The 22,275-nt window shown below is 46.7% G+C and overlaps 1 protein-coding gene across 7 annotated transcripts in view; it reads left to right on the top strand.

The window, feature by feature from the left end:
• Positions 1 to 22,275, top strand: part of LOC144506952 (alpha-(1,6)-fucosyltransferase) — a 646,707-nt gene that overhangs the window by 400,302 nt on the left and 224,130 nt on the right. The window contains exons 1-2 of one of the 7 annotated variants that reach the window (XM_078233387.1): positions 8,352 to 8,429; positions 8,867 to 8,963. The exons of 4 other annotated variants lie outside the window; for them this stretch is intronic. The gene's annotated coding sequence lies outside the window, so the exon portion shown is untranslated. Of the gene's footprint in view, positions 1 to 8,237; positions 8,430 to 8,866; positions 8,964 to 22,275 lie in introns of those variants that run through there. 2 more of the 7 variants (XM_078233383.1, XM_078233388.1) reach the window with 2 other exon arrangements.

Below are 22,275 nucleotides of genomic sequence, written 5' to 3'. Positions count from 1 at the left end.
CGTGCCTCCATCTTCCCCATTGAAGCAGCGAGAATGTCATCTTTAAGAAGTTCAGCATTGTTGTTGTTTTTGGGGGTGATTCACCCATGGCTGACTTTCTAAACTCAGTAGCCAGAGGAGTTGTCAGGGCAGAACCTGCTCATTAACAGTACACAGATGTGCAAGTGGGCCCCCGTTTCTACGTGGGTATTTCTCCAGCTGTTTTTTTAATGGGTGTTCATTGTCACTCTATTAACTGCTAGACCTGGCTGTCTGTAGTTCATCCCCAATGCTGTACAGATGCGTTTCCATGATGCTGGTGTCAGGAGCAAATGATCCACAGGTCTAGAGCTGCCAGCAACAGCAGAAACACAAAGGGACATGGGAGTCATTGTTAGATTCTCTTAAGATTAACATGCAGGTTCAGTCGGCATTTAGGAAGGCAAATGCAATGTTAGCATTCGTGTCAAGAAGGCTAGAATACAAGAGCAGGGATGTACTCCTGAGGCTGTATAAGGCTCTGGTCAACCCCATTTGGAGTACTGTGAGCAGTTTTGGGCCCCATATCTAAGGAAGGATGTGCTGGCCTTGGAAAGAGTCCAGAGGAGGTTCACAAGAATGATCCCTGGAATGAAGGGCTTGTCGTATGAGGAACGGTTGAGGACTCTGGGTCTGTACTCATTGGAGTTTAGAAGGATGAGGGAAGATCTTATTGAAACTTACAGGATACTGCGAGGCCTGGATAGAGTGGACGTGGAGAGGATGTTTCCACTAGTGGAAAAAACTAGAACCAGAGGGCACAACCTCGGGCTAAAGGGATGATCCTTTAAAACAGAGATGATGAGGAATTTCTTCAGCCAGAGAATGGTGAATCTGTGGAACTCTTTGCTACAGAAGGCTGTGGAGGCCAGGTCATTGAGTGTCTTTAAGACAGAGATAGATAGGTTCTTGATTAATAAGGGGATCAGGGGTTATGGGGAAAAGGCAGGAGAATGGGGATGAGAAAAATATCAGCCAAGATTGAATGGCGGAGCAGACTCGATGGGCCGAGTGGCCTAATTCTGCTCCTATGTCTTTTGGTCTTATGGGCTTTATGGTAAACCTGAGTCTACAAAGGGTGGAATCCCATTGGCTTCTTGAAGGTTGACGTCCAGCCAGGTCACGTGAATATGGATACTCCTGCCCTGCTGCCATAGTCTTTTGGGAGGTTTGCGCTACCAGCTGCACGAGATTGACAGCCCCTCTGTCCGAATTATGGCACGCAAAAGCCACTACTGTGGCGAGGAGCTTTCTCTTTCATCCAGAATCCTGTGTTTTCTTTATTCCTCTCGGAATGTACTTGGTTCCTCCACCCTTTTGCTGTGTGAATAAGTTAAGATGCTCTTTCAGAGAGTCAGAGGATAGAATCGTAGAATGCCTACAGTGCGGAAGGTGGCCATTCGGCCCATCAGGTGTGCACTGACTCTTTGCCAGAGTATCTTACCCAAGCCCTCTCCCTGTAACCCCACACATTTCCCATGGCTAATCCATCAAACCTGCACACCTTGGGACACCCATAGCCTTATTCTGCACTGTAGGGATTCTATGATTCTTTTAAAGTTTATTCATTATTGTTACAAATAGACTTACATTAACACTGCAATGAAGTTACTGTGAAAATGCCCCAGTCGCCACACTCCAGCGTCCGTTTAGGTACACTGAGGGATAATTTAGCATGGCCTATCCACCGAACCTGAACATCTTTGCACTGTGGGAGGAAACCGGAGCACCCGGAGGAAACCCACGCTGACACGGGAGAACGTGCAAACTCCACACAGTGACCCGAGGCCGGAATTGAACCCGGGTCCCTGGCGCTGTGAGGCAGCGGTGCTAACCACTCTGCCACCGAAGAGTCGAAGCCCAAGATTAGCCATAGGATCCTGCAGTGATATAGCCATTCGGCCCATTGAGTCTGCACCAACCACAATCCCACCCAGGCCCTACCCCCGTGACCCCATTTGTCTACCCTACAAATCCTCGCGACACTAAGCCATGATCGCATTGAATGTTGGAGCAGGCCAAGGAGGGCATGGGACATTCCTACTGTTCGCATCCAGTGAAGCAAAACTCTTCCCAGAGTGGTGGACTTGCTGAGCCAGTGCGTTCCAACCTCCTTTTCTCGTTACGTCACCCATTGGCTTAATGTTTGCTGGCAGATCCTTGTCCATTTCATTGCCGGCTTCATGAGTCAGGTGCTCAGAACCGCCATTTGGAACCACTTTGGAAGACCATAAACTGTTTGTTTCATATTTTTATTTTGGGCAAAGGATCACTCTGTTGCCTGGATCAAATGGAGCCTGGCCCAGATTGAACAGTTTAAGGTTATTTATTAGTGTCACGAGTAGGCTTATATTAACACGGCAATGAAGTTACTCTGAAAATCCCCCAGTCGCCACACTCAGGCACCTGTTCGGGTACACTGAGGGAGAATTTAGCACAGCCAATGCACCCTAACCAGCACGGCTTTCGGACAGTTGATGGCAGGAATCTGATTTTTTTCAGCTCTTTTGATCCATAAACTGATGAAAAGACTGTTCACCTCAGGCTGCCCCCATCAGCGTCTTGAGGGTAGTTTGAGAACACCATGACTCGAGATCTGCCCAATCGGCACTGATTGATGCCTTTTGCAGGTTGCCCGCGGAGAGAGAGCATTGCACAAATTAGAAAGCTCAAACTCTTCATGTTTCACCCTTTGTGTGGGAGGCGTGTTGGCCGGAGTGAGTGAAAGAGGATGAACAATGACCTTGGCATGACACTGCAGGACCATTTACACTTGAATAATAGTCGCTCTCACGGAAAAGTCAACCCCCCTGACTTTTGGCGAAAAAAAAATCCAAACTCTTTAACTCCCCACTGAAATCAAAATGGTCCTGATGCCAATCCTCTCACTTCATAGAATCCTACAGTGCAGAAGGAGGCCATTTGGCCCATCAAGTCTGCACGGACCACAATCCCAGCATGGTGGTTAGCACTGCTGCCTCACAGTGCCAGGGACCCGGGTTCGATTCCCGGCTTGGGTCACTGTCTGTGTGGAGTTTGCACCTTCTCCCCGTGTCTGCGTGGGTTTCCTCTGGGTGCTTGGGTTTCTTCCAAGTGCTCAGGTTTCCTCCCACAGTTCGAAAGCGGGCATGTATTTACCCCGCTAATCCCCCTAACCCACACATCCTGGGACATTAAGAGGCAATTTACTGTGGCCAATGGTGAGGTGCATTGGCCATGCTAAATTCTCCCTCAGTGTACGCAAACAGATGCCGGAATGTGGTAACTTGGGGGATTTTCACTGTAACTTCATTGCAGTATTAATGTCAGCCTACTTGTGACACTAATAAATAAACTTTACAAACTTTTACCCAAACCCTATCCCTATAAACCGATGTATTTATCCGAGCTACTCCCCCTGACACTAGGGGCAATTTATCATGGTCAATCCACCTAACCCGCACATCTTTGGACTGTGGGAGGAAACCCGAGCACCCGGAGGAAACCCACACAGATACGGGGAGAATGTGCAAACTCTGCACAGACAGTGATCCGAGGCCAGATTCGAACCCGGGTCCCTGGCTCTGTGAAACAGCAGTGCTAACCACTGTGCCTGTATGAAGACAGTTGTTCAGCTCCTGGTGTCTGTCCCCAGCATACCCTCTCCTTCCATCTTTTATTCCCGTTCTGCACTCCTAAAACTGAACTCTAACTCTTATAAACTTTCTAATTAAGCTCTTTTTAGGTCTCTTGCATCAGACTTTTGAATGGACCTACCTTATTTTAAGTTGATCTTTCTCTGCACCCTAGCTGTGACTGTAACACTACATTCTGCACCCTCTCCTTTCCCTCTCCCCATGTACTCAATGAACGGTATGATTTGTCTGTATAGCGCGCAAGAAACAATACTTTTCATGATATCCCAATACATGTGACAATGATAAATCAAATCAAATCAGTGGACTGCAAGATTGAAATTGAGCTTAAAAGCAAATAACTGCAGATGCTGGAATCTGAAACTAAAAGAGAAAACGCTGGAAAATCTCAGCGGGTCTGGCAGCATCTGGAAGGAGAGAAAAGAGCTGACGTTTCGAGTCCAGATGACCCTTTGTCAAAGATTCATCTGGAAAGCTTTGACAAAGGGTCATCTGAACTCGAAACTCCAGCTCTTTTCTCTCCTTCCAGATGCTTCCAGACCTGCTGAGATTTTCCAGCGTTTTCTCTTTTGGTTTGAAATTAGGATTGTTCACTCACCATGGCCCCGTGAATAAGATTAGATACATTCAATACACACCGAATAGAAATCATAGAAACCTTACAGTGTAGAAAGAGGCCATTCGGCCCATCGAGCCTACACCGACCACAATCCCACCCAGGCCCTACCCCCATATCCCTACATATTTACCCACTAATCCCTCTAACCTACCCATCTCAAGACACTAAGGGGCAATTTTAGCACGGCCAATCAACCTAACCCGCACATCTTTGGAATGTGGGAGGAAACCGGAGCACCCGGAGGAAACCCACGCAGACACGAGGAGAATGTGCAAACTCCACACAGACAGTGACCCAAGCCGGGAATCGAACCCAGGTCCCTGGAGCTGTGAAGCAGCAGTGCTAACCACTGTGCTACCGTGCCGCCCTGTTCGGAACGAGTTATAGAAAATGCGACAATAATGAATCAAATCAAACAATAATAACACTTTTCGGGTCCTTTTTGTGCCCGTGTTTGTTTGGAGGGGGTGTGGTTGGCAGGAATAGTCTCCCTACCATCAGCTGATGCACCACCACAAACAGTTGGCTGGCGAGCTGATAAGAGAGGGCGGATTTCAAATATTATGTGTGTACAAGTTTGTGTACTCCCAACAGAATGTAGGGACATGTTGCACTGATGATAAGTAACGGATGATTCCATCCCTGCTGTTTGTAACTGTATGTGACTCCAGTACTTGCGTCCAGACCTACCAGCATATGTATCTTTTGCCGCTAGCTCCAGGCAGCTTAACCCAGGCTGTGTAACGATCTGTGTTGTCAGACCGAGTACACACATCCGTTTGGAGATGTCCCCTTGAATTACCCGATTACTTTCTATCTGCCGCACAGTTATTGGCAATTTTGTTTTTTTTTTTTAAAAATCGACCCTCTTTTTAAAAGCAGCAAGCTTCATCTTTAGTGCAACAACTTCACAAAATTGGCAATCTTAATTAGCGGGGACTGTAAGAAGTCTCACAACACCAGGTTAAAATCCAACAGGTTTATTTGGAATCACGAGCTTTTGGAGCGCTGCTCCTTCATCAGGTGACTCACTCACCTGAGGAAGGAGCAGCGCTCCAAAAGCTCGTGATTCCAAATAAACCTGTTGGACTTTAATCCGGTGTTGTGAGACTTCTTACAGCGCCCACCCCAGTCCAACGCCGGCATCTCCACATCTTAATTAGGGGGCACAGTTCAACATTTTGTCTCGAATGCATCGTATGGTTTAGATCCCAGGCCCTATTTTCGAATGAGCTACAGAAGAGATGACACATAGTACTTTGTAGTCACGTTTAATAGCCACCCCCTTCTGAAACATTCACCAAAATAAACCTGGAGCTTTCATTTTTAATTCATCGTGACGTCTTATTCTGTTTGTTTATTTTGTTAAATTCTATTTTTAAAATTGAGGATAATTTTAGATACTTGAAGCATGAGTCAGAACTGAGGCTGTTTTAGTGGATCATCAGTCTCCTCCTGTTCTGTTTCTGGAGTAGAACTCCACAATCATTTAAAAACATTTATTAATATTAGAATCATAGAATCCCTACAGTGCAGAAGGAGGCCATTCAGTCCATCGAGTCTGCGTCAAATCTCCAACAGAACGTCCCACCCAGGCCCTATTCCTGTAACCCCATGTATTTACCCCGCTAATCCCCCTAACCCACACATCCTGGGACATTATGAGGCAATTTACTGTGGCCAATCTACCTAACCAGCACATCTAGTGGACTGTGGGAGGAAACCGGAGCATCTGGAGGAAACACAGGGAGGAACATGCAAACTGCACACAGACAGTGACCCGAGGCCGGAATTGAACCCAGGTGTGAGGCAGCAGAGTGCCACCGGGCCGCAACAGAAACCATGTTTTTGGCAAAGTTAAGAAACACATAGTGAGAGTTGTCAAGTCATTCGATACCTCAGCAGGATCTGTCATGTAATGGGAAAGATGTGCTTACTTGTTCATGTCCTCCCCTTCCATGGTCCATGGACGAAAGAAAGGTATCTTTGGAAGAGAATTTTAGAGAGACAGGATTTCCTGGTGAAATGATTCATTCATCGCAAAGGGAATGGTATGGCTCCTGCTCTTCCCAAGATCGCAAGAAACGACAAAGGGTTGTGAATGAAGCCCAATCCATCAGGCAAACCAGCCTCCCATCCATTGACTCTGTCTACACTTCCAGCTGCTTCGCAAAAGCAGCCAGCATAATCAAGGACCCCACGCACCCCGGACATTCTCTCTTCCACCTTCTTCCGTCGGGAAAAAGATACAAAAGTCTGAAAGGCACGTACCAACCGACTCGAGAACAGCTTCTTCCCTGCTGCTGTCAGACTTTTGAATGGACTTACCTCGCATTAAGTTGATCTTTCTCTACACCCTAGCTATGACTGTAACACTACATTCTGCACTCTCTCCTTTCCTTCTCTATGAACGGTATGCTTTGTCTGTACAGCGCGCAAGAAACAATATCTTTCACTGTATACCAATAAATATGACAAATCACATCAAAGGATCAGTGGGAGTGGCAGAATGTTTTCCAGGAAGGCTAGATTGTTACTCTTGCAGATGTTTTTTGGAGGGTTGTGGGAGATATTTTGAGGTTTCACTCTCCTCTGCATTGTCAACTCAGATTGGCATTCTCAAAGAACTTTACAACTTGTTGTAAACTATTTCTGTCGGCTTTTTTTAACGGAACCAATCGTGAAGATACTGACTACGCCAAAGGGACAAGGCTAAATCCATCCACATTTGATATCAGTGTCACCGGTTGATACTGGAACAAATAACTATACGCTACTAGCAATCGATTTTGATTTGATATATTATTGTCACATGTATTAGTATACAGTGAAAAGAATTGTTTCTTGTGCACTATACAGACAAAGCATACCGTTCATAGAGATGGAAAGGAGAGGGTGCAGAATGTAGTGTTACAATCATAGCTAGGGTGTAGAGAAAGATCAACTTAATGCAAGCCACTCAAAAGTCTGATGGCAGCAGGGAAGAAGCTATTCTTGAGTCAGTTGGTACGTGACCTCAGACTTTTATATCTTTTTCCCGACGGAAGAAGATGGAAGAGAGAATGTCCGGGGTGCATGGGGTGGTTTGATTATGCTGGCTGCTTTTCCGAGGTAGCAGGAAGTGTAGACTGAGTCAATGGATGGGAGGCTGGTTTGCGTGATGGATTAGGCTTCATTCACGACCCTTTGTAGTTTCTTGAGATCTTGCGCAGAGTAGGAGCCCATACCAAGCTGTGATATAACCAGAAAGAATGCTTTCTATGGTGCATCTGTAAAAGTTGGTGAGAGACGTAACTGACATGCCGAATTTCCTTAGTCTTCTGAGAAAGTAGAGGCGTTGGTGGACTTTCTTAACTATAGTGTCAGCATGTGGGGGGACCAGGACAGGTTGTTGGTAATCTGGACACCTAGAAACATGAAGCTCTCGACCATTTCTACTTTGTCCCCATTGATGTAGACAGGGGCATGTTCTCCTTTACACTCCTGAAGCCGATGACAATCTCCTATCCCTATTTCTACTTTGTTCCCATTGATGTGGACAGGGTAATAGAGGGCAATGTCTGATTGCCCATCTGATGTAGATGGGCAATAGTACCCATCTCTGTACCCTTACTGGTTTATCCTCTTGGAATAAACCCAACAATGGCTTGTGATCTGATAATATGGTGAAATGTCTTCCATATATATATATATATGCTTTTTGTCAAGTGGCCCTTATTCTCAAACACCTGATGGGAGTGTGGTTGATTCGATGGTAATTGTTGATAGTCGTGAACCAGTTATAAAGACCTGGTCTGATTACCTGGATCTGTGCTCGCTGTCTAGTCTCATTTCCTCTCCAGTCAGCTTCAACTCACCATGGCCTTTTGCACTGCCCTCTCATTATTCCCTCCGAGAGGAGCCGCAAGGCACAGCGATGCAAGCAGGAGAACACCGGCAATACTCAGCAGGTCAGCTGCATCTGTGGAGAGGAAGCAGGGGTTCACGCTGTCGGGTCTGTGGCCTTTCCTAAGAAGAGTTTAGCCAGGCAGCCGTCACGTTCCTGTCTGTGGTATGCTCGAGTGCAGAACAGTTGCTGCAGTTGTCCAGGGAACAACTGTCCCTTGCATTTCAGAACTGATCGACTGTTGGGAAGTACTTTGCAGTGTTAGTACGTGGTAAGACGTGAAGCAAATTAAAGGGTGTTTTGAAAAGAAATGTGAGCAAGTGCAGAAGTCAGACGTGTAAGAGAGGAGTAACAGTTTGTAGGTAGTCTACCTCTTGATTTAAGGGTTTCCAGGAAATAATCTGGATTGGGTAAAGATCTTCAATTGCACTTGGTGTCGGGGTGTGTACTATCGTGTTGCTCCTTGATTCGCGGTGGTGTATTATTTATAAAAGGAAGCTGGTTAAATTCATCAAGATGTCAGTCAGTGGTACTGGTGTAATAAATTGTTCAGACGAGGCAAAGCAACGTCTTTTTATACTGTGATTGAAACAAAAAGCTCTGGGAATTCAGTGCCCCAGTTTGATGTAGTGCTGTAAATGATCGAGGTCAGGGTAAATTATGATGAAGAGCCAGCCCTGCCTGAATTTAAACTGTTTACCTCACCAGCTCCGCACACTTCCCAACCAGCCTCGATTCTCGCTTCCACTGGTGTTAAATAGGTAGTGACTGGCCGGGTACCTTCTGAAACGGTTTAAGTTCACTGGTAGGATGTCATGGTTTTTTTTTAAAGTATATTTCCATATTTAAATCTTGTCTCTTATATAAATGTTATATATTGTGTTATTTTATGGATTGTATGCATTTGAAATGTGGCACAGTGGTTAGCATTGCGGCCTCACGGCGCCAGGAACCCGGGTTCAATTCCGGCCTCGAGTCACTGTGTGGAGTTCGCACATTCTCCCCGTGTCTGCGTGGGTTTCCTCCGGGTGCTCCAGTTTCCTTTCAGTCCAAAGGTGTGCAGGTTAGGCGGATTGGCCATGATAAATTGCCCCTTAGTGTTTAAAGTAAAGTTTATTTATTTATCATTTATCAGTCACAAGTAAGGCTTACATTAACACTGCAATGAAGTTACTGTGAAATTCCCCTAAAGTCACACAAAGATGTGTGGGTTAGATGGCTTGACTATGCTAAATTGCCCCTTAGTGTCCAAAGATGCGCAGGTTAGGTGGATTGGCTATGCTAAATTGCCACTTAGTGTTCAAAGTAAAGTTTATTTATTATTTATTCAACACAGGTAAGATTTACATTAACACTGCAATGGAGTTACTGTGAAATTCCCCTGAAGTCACACAAAGATGTGCGGGTTAGGTGGATTGGCCATGCTAAATTGCCACCTAGTATCCAAAGACGTGCTGGTTAGGTGCGTTGGCCATGCTAAATTCTATCTCAGTGTACCCAAACAGGCACCAGAGTGTGGCGACTAGGGGATTTTCACAGTAACTTCATTGCAGTGTTAATGTAAGCCTACTTGAGAATAATAAATAAACTTTAAACTATCCGCAGTGAGCCAGGGGTGTAGCCCGGTGGAACTGTGCAAATTTTTAAACTATGAATTAATTCTTATTTTCCCTGCAAGAATGGGCTTTGAGGGGAATTCTGGTGTTTGGAAATGATCTTCCTTCCTCTCTGCCTCTATCTCCTAATGAATCGCTAGTTAAGGACTCCATACTGTGTATTTTACGCTGAATAAATATTTTTATTGGGTATTTGAATGACCTCCTTCATTAGGATAATTGGGATTTTGACTGACAGTTGTTTGAAACTAATTAAATCTAATGGTCTGGCTACCTTATTATGCACACCACTGCGGGCTAAAGCCTCTTTCATCAGCTGAGTTTAGAAATGCCATGGAGAAGATGCAATTGCACACTGTAAAATCCATGTGCAAGATTGAGTGCATTCATACCAGCTTTGGGATATAGCGATTGTTGGCGCTGGGTGGAGACCATTTCCCCCCATCCCATGGCCACAACATTTTTAAAACATTTTATTCCATTCTTAAAGTCACAAAGTCATTGCTCAGAGTAGACCGGGCGAACCCAAATCCAAACCCAAAGTCCAAAGATGTGCGGGTGAGGTCGATTGGCCATGCTAAAAATTGCCCCTTAGTGTCCTGAGATGCGTAGGTTAGAGGGATTAGCGGATAAATATGTAGGGATATGGGGGTAGGGCCTGGGTGGGATTGTGGTCGGTGCAGACTCGATGGGCCCAATGGCCTCTTTCTGCACTGTAGGGTTTCTATGATTTCTATGATTCCCTGCTTGCTCCAAAACCCAACTTCAAAATCCACATGAATCCAATTCAAGGTCCCCACGAGAGTGACGGACAAGATCCAAGATCGCGCCCCCATCTTGGGCTTGATCCCGACGCTAGACAGAAGGCCACTTTGTGGTGCTTCAGGAGAATCAAGTGGGGGAAAAAGTCACTTAGCCAGTAGGAGATCATAGCCATTTAGTGAGGACTTGAGGGAAAACCTTTTTACCCAGAAGGTGGTGACGGTCTGGAATGCGCTGCCTGGGAGGGTGGTGGAGGCGGATGTCTCACATCCTTTTAACAAGTACCTGGGTACTTGGCACGCCATAACATCCAAGGCTATGGGCCAAGTGCTGGCAAGTGCTGGGATTAGGTGGGCAGGTGGGGGCCTTTCATGCGTCGGTGCAGAAGGCCGAAGGGCCTCTTCTGCACTGTAGTATTCGGTGATTGTGTGCACGCAGTGAGATGAATCACTGTCCAGTCATTCAAATTGTTCCTCCTCTTGCTTCACGTATCGTGCCCCATGATCGACAATCATGGACTTCCCATGGATTGATCCATGGTTGTGGCTTACCAAAGTCCTGCCGTGGTTTTGCCGTTGCCTTCTGCGGTACTGGCTGACCCGGAATGACTCCCGCTCTCTCAATCTACCGTCAGGCATACTGGAAGGAATTACGGGTTAAGCAATCTGTTTGGCTATGTCGTGAACACACTTTATTCGGATGCTTTGAGCCTTGGAAACAAAAGATACAAGTGATTTCACAAAAATGTTTCTCCAGTGCTGGTTTGACAATCTAATTAACTACGCGGGATCATGTTGTTAGGTGTACAAGTGCTTCTATTCTGCAGGTGGGTCAGGTACATGCCACAACATGGTGTTCACCCCACCTGTGGTGAATCACAGCACCTTAGGCAGAGATTTACACGTCATTTATTCTCTCTCAATTATTCTCAAAATTCCACCCATTCCAGGTTACTATTTCAAAAGATTAGTTCCAGGGCTATAATCGTGACTGGCAACATGGCTTTTACCCCCTATCTCCAGTTGTTCAGGGGGCATTAAGAGTCAGCTTTATTACACAGGATTGGGCCTGTAGGTCAACCCTTGTAGAGGTGCTGGGTTTTTGCAGGATGTCTGTGGACCAGTTGAGTTTTTAGTGGCGCAGTGGCACAGTGGTTAGCACTGCTGCCTCACAGTGCCAGGACCTGGGTTCGATTCCCGGTTTGGGTCACTGTCTGTGTGGAGTTTGCACGTTCACCCTGTGTCTGCGTGGGTTTCCTCCGGGTGCTCCAGTTTCCTCCCACGCTCCAAATATGTGTGGGTTAGGTGCATTGGCCGTGATAAATTGTCCCTTAGTGTCAGGGAGTCTAAAGTTTATTTATTAGTGCCACAAGTGGGCTTACATTAACACTGCAACAAAGTTACTGTGAAAATCCCCTAGTCGCCACACTCCAGCACCTGTTCGGGTACACTGAGGGAGAATTTTCCATGGCCAATGCACCTAACCAGCACATCTTTCGGACTGTGGGAGAAAACCGGAACACCCTTAGGAAACCATTGTTGATTGTCGGAAAAACCCATCTGGTTCACTAATGTTCGTTAGGGAAGGAAATCTTCCGTCCTCACCTGTCTGGCCTACATGTGACTCTGCAGTCACAGCAATGTGGTTGGAAACATAGAAAAACTACAGCACAAACAGGCCCTTCGGCCCACAAGTTCTGCCGAACACATCCCTACCTTCTAGACCTACCTATAACCCTCCATCCTATTACGCTCCATGTACTCATCCAGGAGTCTCTTAAAAGACCCTATTGAGTTCGCCTCCACCACCACTGACGGCAGCCGATTCAACTCGCCCACCACCCTCTGTGTGAAAAACTTACTCCTAACATCTCCCCTGTACCTACCCCCCAGCACCTTAAACCTGTGTCCTCTCGTAGCAGACATTTCCACCCTGGGAAAAAACCTCTGAGAGTCCACCCGATCTATGCCTCTCAACATCTTATACACCTCTATTAGGTCTCCTCTCATCCTTCGTCTCTCCAAGGAGAAAAGACCGAGCTCCCTCAGCCTATCCTCATGAGGCATGCCAATAGAAACAAGTGGTTGACTCTCAACTGCCATCGGAAATAGCCAAGCAAGCCACTCAGTTGAAGGACAATTAGGGATGGGCAATAAATGCTGACCCAGCCAATGACGCCCATGTCCCATGAATTAAATAAAAAAACCCTGAAAATAATGGTACCAAATGTTCTACGTTGGCCAGATCCTGAAGGGTGATTGGCACGCCTGCTGCTGTGGATCTTTATAAGTGGCAGCAGAATTCCTGTATCTGCAATATTTTGCTTGAATTTGAATGGGAATGGGGGTGTTGACTCCCAGGTATGAATGGGATGAAGCAAACGAGGGCAGTCCTCACTCACCCCCTGACCATCCCACCCCCAAACCCGACAAACACTGCCCCCGCCCCCCAACCATCTTCAAATAGCGGTGAGGTATTGTAATTGGCTATTTCGTGCTCTATAGAAAGGATGAGACATTCACCACAAGCTCTGCCCAAGACCACAAGGAACTACAAAGGGTCGTGAATATAGCCCAGTCCATCACGCAAACCAGCCTCCCATCCATTGACTCTGTCTACACTTCCCACTGCCTTGGAAAAGCAGCCAGCATAATCAGGGACCCCACGCATCCCGGACATTCCCTCTTCTACCTTCTTCTGTCGGGAAAAAGATACAAAAGTCTGAGGTCACGGACGAACCACCTCAAGAACAGCTCCTTCCCTGCTGCTGTCAGACTTTTGAATGGACCTACCTCACATTAAGTTGAGCTTTCTCTACACCCTAGCTATGACTGTAACTACATTCTGCACTCTCTCCTTTCCTTCTCTATGAACAGTATGCTTTGTCTGTATAGCATGCAAGAAACAATATTTTTCACTGTATACTAATACATGTGACAATAATAAATCAAATTTTTAAAAAAATCTCTGCCACAGAGACTAACATTTACTACTTTAAAGTTGGGTGAAACCCAATTAAAGGGATCTAAACAGTTACTGGAGAGCTATGGGGCTGTGGGGGGGTGAGGGGGGCGGTGGTTCAGAGTGGTGGCAATGTGTGTCAGAAATTCGGACAGAAAAGAGAAGCTAGACAAGATGGAAATTTTGCCAAGACTAAGGTGTCGCGGGTTCTTTTGATTTTTTGAAGAAAAGAATGCTGAAATGTCAGCCAGGCCTGGAGAAGGAGAGCGTTTGAGGAGGGGGAACTATTTATAATGTCAGCAAGCGTCAGGGTCCGGAAAAGGCACTGAAATGGCACAGTGGTTAGCACTGCTGCCTCACAACACCAGGGACCCGGGTTCAATTCTGGCCTCGGGTCACTGTCTGTGTGGAGTTTGTACATTTTAACCGTGTCTGCGTGGGTTTCCTCCGGGCGCTCCAGTTTCCTCCCACACTCCAAAGATGTGCAGGTTACGTGGATTGGCCATGATAAATTGCCCCTTAGTGTCCAAAGATGTGCAGGTTAGTTAGATTGGCCACAATAAAATATGTGGGGTAACGGGGGTAGGATGGGGAGAGGGCCTTGGGCAAGATTCTCTGTCAGAGAGTCGGTGCGGACTCGATAGACTAAATTTTTAAAAAGTTTATTCACGGGATGTGGGCCTTGTTGGCTGGGCCAGCATTTATTGCCCATCCCTGAGGATATTTGAGAGTCAACCACAATACTGTGGGTCTGGAGTCACATGTAGGCCAGACCAGGTAAGGATGGCCAATTTCCTTCCCTAAGGGACATTAGTGAACTGGATGGGTTTTTCTGACAACCGACAATGATTCTTAATTCCAAATTTTTATTGAATTCAAATTTCACTATCTGCCGTGGCGGGATTCGAACCCAAGTCCTCAGAAGCATTACAGAATCATAGAATCCTACAGTGCAGAAGGAGGTCACTCGGTCCAGCGAGTCTGCACCGAATATAATCCCACCCAGGCCCTGTTGCCATAACCCCATGCATTTACCCCAGCTAGTCCCCCTGACACTAAGGGGCAATTAGCATGGACAATCCACCTAACCCGCACATCTTTGGAGTGTGGGAGGAAACCGGAGCACCTGGAGGAAACCCACACGGACATGGGGAGAACGTGCAAACTCCACACAGACAGTGACTCAAGCCGGGAATTGAACCTGGGTCCCTGGCGCTGTGAGGCAGCAGTGCTAACCACTGTGCCACCCCATGTTTTCCCCATGTCTGCGTGGGTTTTCTCCGGGTGCTCCAGTTTCCTCCCACAGTCCAAAGATGTGTAGCTTTGGATTACTAGTCTAGCGACAATACCACTGCCTCTTCTGAGTGGCAATCTGTTTAGTGTGAGAGCGGGTCTTTGGAGGAGAAGTGGGCGCGGATGAGGTGCAGAGAAAGTGGAGAGTGTTGAGTGTGCTGGGCAGGAATTGGGGCGATTCTAGTGGGAAAGTTTGTCTTGGTGATCCAGGGGGAAGACAGGGAGACAAGAGTCAGAGCTGAACTAATGCCAAGCTTGATGGCAACCCAGCAAGTTGGCAAGGCGAGATACGACCAGCAAAATAAAAGTGGATGCCCCTTAGCAGAGGTTCAGAGGGGTGATGGAAAGCCTGGCTAAAGGGGTTGTTAGAGGTGGGTAGAGCAGTGGAACAGTTTAGGCAGCCTTGGTAACTGAAGTTATGTCTGGTAATGATAGGGTGCTGGGTAGGAGGGCACAGAAACTGGAGTCCAAGAAATGCCAAGTTTGGTTGAGCCTGTAACTGGAGGAGTGAGCAACAGTAGCTGATATTTTAATATAGTTTTTTATATTAATGTGTGGGACATGGGTGTCACTGGATGGCCAGCATTTATTGCCCATCCCTATTTGCCCCTTGGAGGGCAGTTGAGAGCCAACCACATGGCTGTGGCTCTGGAGTCACATGTAGGCCAGACCTGGTAAGAACGGCATACTTCCTTCCCTCAAGGACATTAGTGAACCAGATGGGTTTTTCCAACAATCAACAATGGGTCACCAGTAGATTCTATAGCTGATAAAAATAGTCAAATGAATCAACCTTGTTGATACTGAATAACCATCAAACTAACGCAAATATATCTATACGTTTCCAAATTAACATGCATTATTTATTTACTCATTCGTGGGACACAGGTGTCGCTGGCTGGGCCAGCATTTATTGCCCATCCCTAGTTGTCCGAAGGCAATTGAGCGTCATCACATTGCTGTGGCTCTGGAGTCACATGTAGGCCAGACCAGGTAAGGACGGCAGATTTCCTTCCCTAAAGGACATTAGTGAACCAGATGGCTTTTTCCGACAATCGATGATAGTTTAACGGTCATCAGTAGATTCTTAATTCCAGATACTTTTATTGAATTCAAATTCCACCATCTGCTGGGGTGGGATTCGAACCCAGGTCCCCAGAACATTAGGTAAATTTCTGGATTAATAGCCTTGCGATAATACCACCAGGCCATCGCCTCCTCATGGATGGAGGAGTATCCATACCTCCAATCTGTTATGTAGCCACAATCCCGTCACTAACTCTTTAGGACGGATTGATACATTTGACAAAAATTGCATGACTGTTCACCAAATTATAAATCTTATATAACCTTGAGATTATTCAGCCCTGCAAAACCCAGCCCCGGCAGCAACCCTCAACCTGCTCTTTACTCTCTGTGTCAGTGTGTAAGTAGTCTCACAACACCAGCTTAAAGTCCAACAGGTTTATTTGGTAGCTTGTGCTACCAAATAAGTCTGTTGGACTTTAACCTGGTGTTGTGAGGCTTCTTACTGTGCCCTCCCCAGTCCAACACCGGCAACTCTACATCATGTCAGTGTGTGTAAGCTTTGCACAGTTTACAACAATACAATGGCCCATAACCTGCACTGAGCTGTGGGAGGAATAGTTCCTTTATTTTAAAGTTGGTTCCTTTTGGTCCTTTATTTCTAATCAAAAAAGCCAGTTCAAATTCATGAAACAGCCCTGAACGTTTGATAGAACGTGGGCCCTTTGCTCCTAAGAACTATATAAAGTTACCTAATATAGGCCGCATCTAATCCACGGAATTGAGAACTGCTGTACAGAAATCAAAGATTTGTTTGACTCGTATTGAAGGTAGAATTCAGCTGCCCCGAAGCAGAATGCTAATCCAGGTCTTAGCTTTACTTTCTTGGACTGGCATGCCAAGGATGATTTGGGTCATCGACCATCTGAGGCGAAGCTTAAGTAATGAAAGCAGAACTGGAATTAGATTTTTGTCTGATACCATCCAGCGAGCAGACGAGCCAGTCGACCGTGTGGAGGTAGCGGCAAAGATGGGCTGGCTGGAAATGAGGAGAAACATCAGGAAGCTGACCGTCCTCCTATCGCGAGTCACTCAAGTGAAACAGCACATTTACTGCTTTCTTGGGGCTTTGGCTCAAGTGAGTTTGAGCTGCGATGGAGGGGAGTGAGTGAATGTCATGCGCATTAACCCACACCGTGGCACAGTGGTTAGCACTGCTGCCTCAGGGATCCGGGTTCAATTCCCGGCTTGGGTCACTGCCTGTGCGGAGTTTGCACGTTCTCCCCCGTGTCTGCGTGGGTTTCTTCCGGATGCTCCCGCTTCCTCCCACAGTTCGAAAGACGTGCTGGTTACGTGCATTGGCCAAGTTCCCTCATTGAATGTTTTTAAAGCAAGGATAGATCAATTTTTGAACAGTAAAGGAATCAAGGGTTATGGTGAGCGGGCGGGTAAATGGAGCTGAATCCACGAAAAGGTCAGCCATGATCTTATTGAATGTTGGAGCAGGCTCGAGGGGCCAGATAAGACCATAAAATATAGGAGCAGAATTAGGCCACTCGGCCCATTGAGGCTACTCTGCCATTCAATCATGGCTGATATTTTTCTCATCCCTATTCTCCTGCCTTTTCCTCATAACCCCTGATCCTCTTATTAATCAAGAACCTATCCATCTCTGTCTTAAAGACACTCAATGACCTGGCCTCCACAGCCTTCTGCGGCAAAGAGTTCCACAGATTCACCACTCTGTGGCTGAAGAAATTCCTCCTCATCTCTGTTCTAAAGGATCGTCCCTTTAGTCTGGGGTTGTGCCCTCTGGTTCTAGTTTTTCCTACTAATGGAAACATCCTCTCCACGTCCACTCTATCCAGGCCTCGCAGTATCCTGTAAGTTTCAATAAGATCCCCCCCCCCTCATCCTTCTAAACTCAAGATGGCCTATTCCTGCTCCTAGTTCTTATGTTCTTATTAAATTCTCCCTCAGTGTACCCAAACAGGTGCCGGAGTGTGACGACTAAGGGATTTTAGCAGTAACTTCATTGCAGTGTTAACGTAACGTAAGCCAGTACAGTCCTTTTAGAGAAGGAAATCTGCCGTCCTTATGTGAATTTTTGTTAAATTATTCGTGGACTGGAATAAAATGCTTCAGCAGCCTCAGGCCAGAATCGAACCCGGGTCCCTGACGCTGTGAGGCAGCTGTGCTAACCACGGTGCCACCTTGCCACCAAAAACGTCTGGTGCATTTAAAATGAAGAAGCCGGCATTTGGAGGGCGGCACGGTGGTTGGCACTGCTGCCTCACAGCTCCAAGGGCCTCAGTTCAATTCCCGGCTTGGGTCACTGTCTGTGTGGAGTTTGCACATTCTCCCCATGTCTGCATGGGTTTCCTCTGGGTGCTCCAGTTTCCTCCCATAGTCCAAAGATGTGCGGGCTAGGTTGATTGGCCATGCTAAATTGCCCCTTCGTGTCCCAGGATGTGTAGGTTAGAGGGACTAGCAGGGTAAATATGTGGGGTTATGGGGATAGGGCTGGGTGGGATAGTCGTCGCTGCAGGCTCGATGGGCTGAATGACCTCCTTCTGTCCTGCAGGGATTCTATGAAAGTGGTGTTTTTAGAATGGATTCTGGCCCTTAATCGTGACACCTTAGAATGCTTCGGAGTGCACCAGGGTTGCAGGAGAGGTTGAGTTTGAAACCCAAGCCATGTTAATAGCAGTCAAACATCACACAGCTGGAGATTCTTAGCAGCTGTTGGATAGAAGCTACCACAAGTCCAGATACTTCCTGTCATAGACAGATATCATTCATTTGAGAAAGTGCTGCCATCGACGAACATAGGGAAATCTTTCCTCTCATATTTGCATAGGGACTTACCATGTTAGAATGAGAGAGAACCAACTGTGCGATGGCACGTTGCAATGCAACTCATAAAGTGCTTCCCCTGTTAAGATCTGCCAGTCGCCTCTGCTTTAAAGGAGACAATGTTTGAAATCCCAGTTACCTACTAGGAGAATAAATCCACAGAACTCCACGGTTATAAACAAACCAAATAAATTTTACTGTGCAAAGTCAGAAAAGTAAAACCCAGTATCTATCTCATACTCTAACCAGAGGTAAATATGCATTACCAGGCAAACTGTGGTCAAATACACTGCACTACACGACACATTAAATAGCAGATGCAACCAAAACAGATCCCGTGGATTTCTCCGCAGCACACCCAGATGTCAGTGACCCCTGTGAGTCACAATATCTTGCTAAAGCTGTGTCTTCCTCAGAAGGGATTTCAAGTCTTCACTTTCAAAAATCTAGCCTCTGAATTCCTTCTAAAACCATTCCGCCATAGACCGCCTCAATCATAGAACCCTTACAGTGCAGAAGGAGACCATTCAGCCCATCGAGTCTGCACTGACAACAATCCCACCCAGGCCCTATCCCCGTAACCCCACTTATTTACCCCGCTAATCCCTCTAACCTACGCATCGTGGGACACTAAGGGGCAATTTAGCATGGCCAATGCGCCTAACCCACACATCTTTGGACTGCTCCTTTCCTGATTATTCAACCTGTCCTCCCGAGACTGCGATCCATAGGATTCGCAAAACTGCGCTCCCACCTCTCAAACTGTTTAAATGTCCCAAAGCTTTTTAACATTGACAGAGTATGCCAGCTAGTGCTGTAAAGAGGGAGCGCGACTTATCTTCCCCTGTCAATATAGTGCTATGAGGAAGCAGCCCCATTGGATTACGTTTTGCTTTTTTGAAGAATCTGGGATGGGAATCTGGCCAGGAATACGGAGCTCTGACGGGATGTAGAAGAGTACAGTGGCAATCCTCTGGTGATTACTGATCCTTGGGAGATACAGACAATTGACAGATTATTAGTTGGGGTAGCACAGTGGTTAGCACTGCTACCTCACAGCGCCAGGAACCTGGGTTCGATTCCCGGTTTGGGTCACTGTCTGTGTGGAGTTTGCACATTCTCCCCGTGTCTGCGTGGGTTTCCTCCGGGTGCTCCGGTTTCCTCCCACAGTCCAAAGATGTGCGGGTTAGGTTGATTGGCCATGCTAAATTGACCTTTAGTGTCAGGGGGACTAGCTAGGGTAAATGCATGGGGTTATGGGAAGAGGGCCTGGGTGGGATTGTGGTTGGTGCAGACTCGATGGGCCGAATGGCCTCTTTCTGCACTGTAGGATTCTATGATCATAAGCATAGCTAACCTGCTGCCTCGTTATGCCCGCCCCGCCATGTCCGCCCGTCCAACATATCCGCAAAATAGCAGCTGTAATCAAGGACACACGTGAGCTAAATGTTGCCTGCAGCGTTTAGCATTATCCAATTTTTAGTTAAAAAGTAACGGAGGGTCTACCTCAATGCCGACCTTCCCGAGTAAACACAAGAAATACCTCCTTGATATGTATGTGCGTCCAAGATAGGCACACAGTTGCTTGTGCACAGACTGGCCAAGGTTCATGCCACATCTTACCCTGGTGAATAAAAAAACATAGAAACTAAAATTAAAAAAGTTAAAGTTTCTTTATTAGTCACAAAGTAAGGCTTACGTTAACACTACAAGGAAGTTGCTGTGAAATTCCCCGAGTCGCTACAGACCGGCGCCTATTCGGGTCAATGCACCTAAACAGCATGTCTTGCCGAATGTTGGAGGAAACCGGAGCATCCAGAGGAAACCCGCACGGGCACGGGAAGAACGTGCGAACTCCACACAGACAGTGACCCAAGCCGGGAATCAAACCCAGTCCCCGGCGCTGTGAGGCAGCAGTGCTAACAACCGTGCTGGAGGAGGCCATTCGGCCCTTCCAGCCTGCTCCGCCATTCATTTTGATCATGGCTGATCATCGAATTCAATATCCTCTTTCCCCCATATTCCTTGATCCCTTTAGCCCCAAGAGCTATATCTAATTTCTTCTTGAAATCACACAATGTTTTGGCCTCAACTACTTTCTGTGGTAGTGAATTCCACACATTCACCACACTCTGGGTGAAGAAATTTCTCCTCACCTCAGTCCTAAAAGGTTTAGCCCTTATCCTCAAACTATGACCCCTAGTTCTGGACTCCCCACCATCGGGAACATTCTTTCTGAATCTACCCTGTCTAACCCTGTTAGAATTTTATAAGTTTCTATGAGATCCTCTCTCGCTCTTCTCAACTCCAGTGGACTACGCCAAAGTGGGCGGCACGGTGGCACAGTGGTTGGCACTGCTACTTCACAGCGCCAGGGATCCAGGTTCGATTCTGGCCTTGGGTGACTGTGTGGAATTTGCATATTCTCCCCGTGTCTGCGTGGGTTTCCACTGGGCGCTCCGGTTTCCTCCCACACTCCCAAGACGTGCAGTTTAGGTGCATTGGCCATGCTAAATCACCCCTTAGTGTCCCAAGGTTTGTAGGCTAGGGGGATTAGTGGGGTTACGGGGATAGGGTGGGGGAGAGGGCCCGGGTAAGATACTCTGTCAGCAAGTCTGTGCGGACTCAATGGGACGAATGGCCTGCTTCTGCACTGTAGGTATTTTATTCTATTCTATGGTCTAACCGACTTAGTCTCTCCTCATGCGATACTGGGGATTATTTCATTCAAGCCTAAAACTCAACTCAATTTTATTCCGAACAGTGGCTAAGATGGTGCTTTACATGGATCTGGGTGTCCATGTGCATAGGTCCCTGAAAGTTGGCACCCAGTTTGATAGGGTTGTTAAGAAGGCGTACGGAGTGTTAGCTTTTATTGGTAGAGGGATTGAGTTTCGGAGCCATGATGTCATGTTGCAGCTGTACAAAACTCTGGTGCGGCCACACTTTGGAGTATTGCGTACAGTTCTGGTCACCACATTATAGGAAGGATGTGGAAGCATTGGAAAGGGTGCAGAGGAGATTTACCAGGATGTTGCCTGGTATGGTGGGAAGGTCTTATGAGGAAAGGCTGAGGGACTTGAGGTTGTTTTCGCTAGAGAGAAGGTTAAGAGGTGACTTAATAAGGGCATACAAGATGATCAGAGGATTAGATAGGCTGGATAGTGAGAGCCTTTTTCCTCGGATGGTGATAGCTAATACGAGGGGACAAAGCTTTAAATTGAGGGGTGATAGATATAGGACAGATGTCAGAGGTAGGTTCTTCACTCAGAGAGTAGTAAGGGCGTGGAATGCCCTGCCTGCAGCAGTAGTGGACTCGCCAACATTAAGGGCATTTAAATGGTCATTGGATAAACATATGGATGATATTGGAATAGTGTAGGTTAGATGGGCTTTAGGTTGGTTTCACTGGTCGGCACAACATCGAGGGCCGAAGGGCCTGTACTGCGCTGTAATGTTCTATGATTTGAGGTAAATGAAATAACCTGTGTAGAGCCGGTATGCCAGCAATGGCATACCTGCTTCGTGTATCCATTCACTTAAAGGTCACAGTGTATTGAAGTTGTTCAACTTCTCAGTCCGTGTTGCATTGTTATTTTATCA

Source organism: Mustelus asterias, chromosome 18 (assembly GCF_964213995.1).
Source record: "Mustelus asterias chromosome 18, sMusAst1.hap1.1, whole genome shotgun sequence".
NCBI classification, from domain to species: domain Eukaryota; kingdom Metazoa; phylum Chordata; class Chondrichthyes; order Carcharhiniformes; family Triakidae; genus Mustelus; species Mustelus asterias.
Note: the sequence above shows the minus strand (reverse complement) of the source record. Positions and strands in the feature narration are given on the sequence as shown.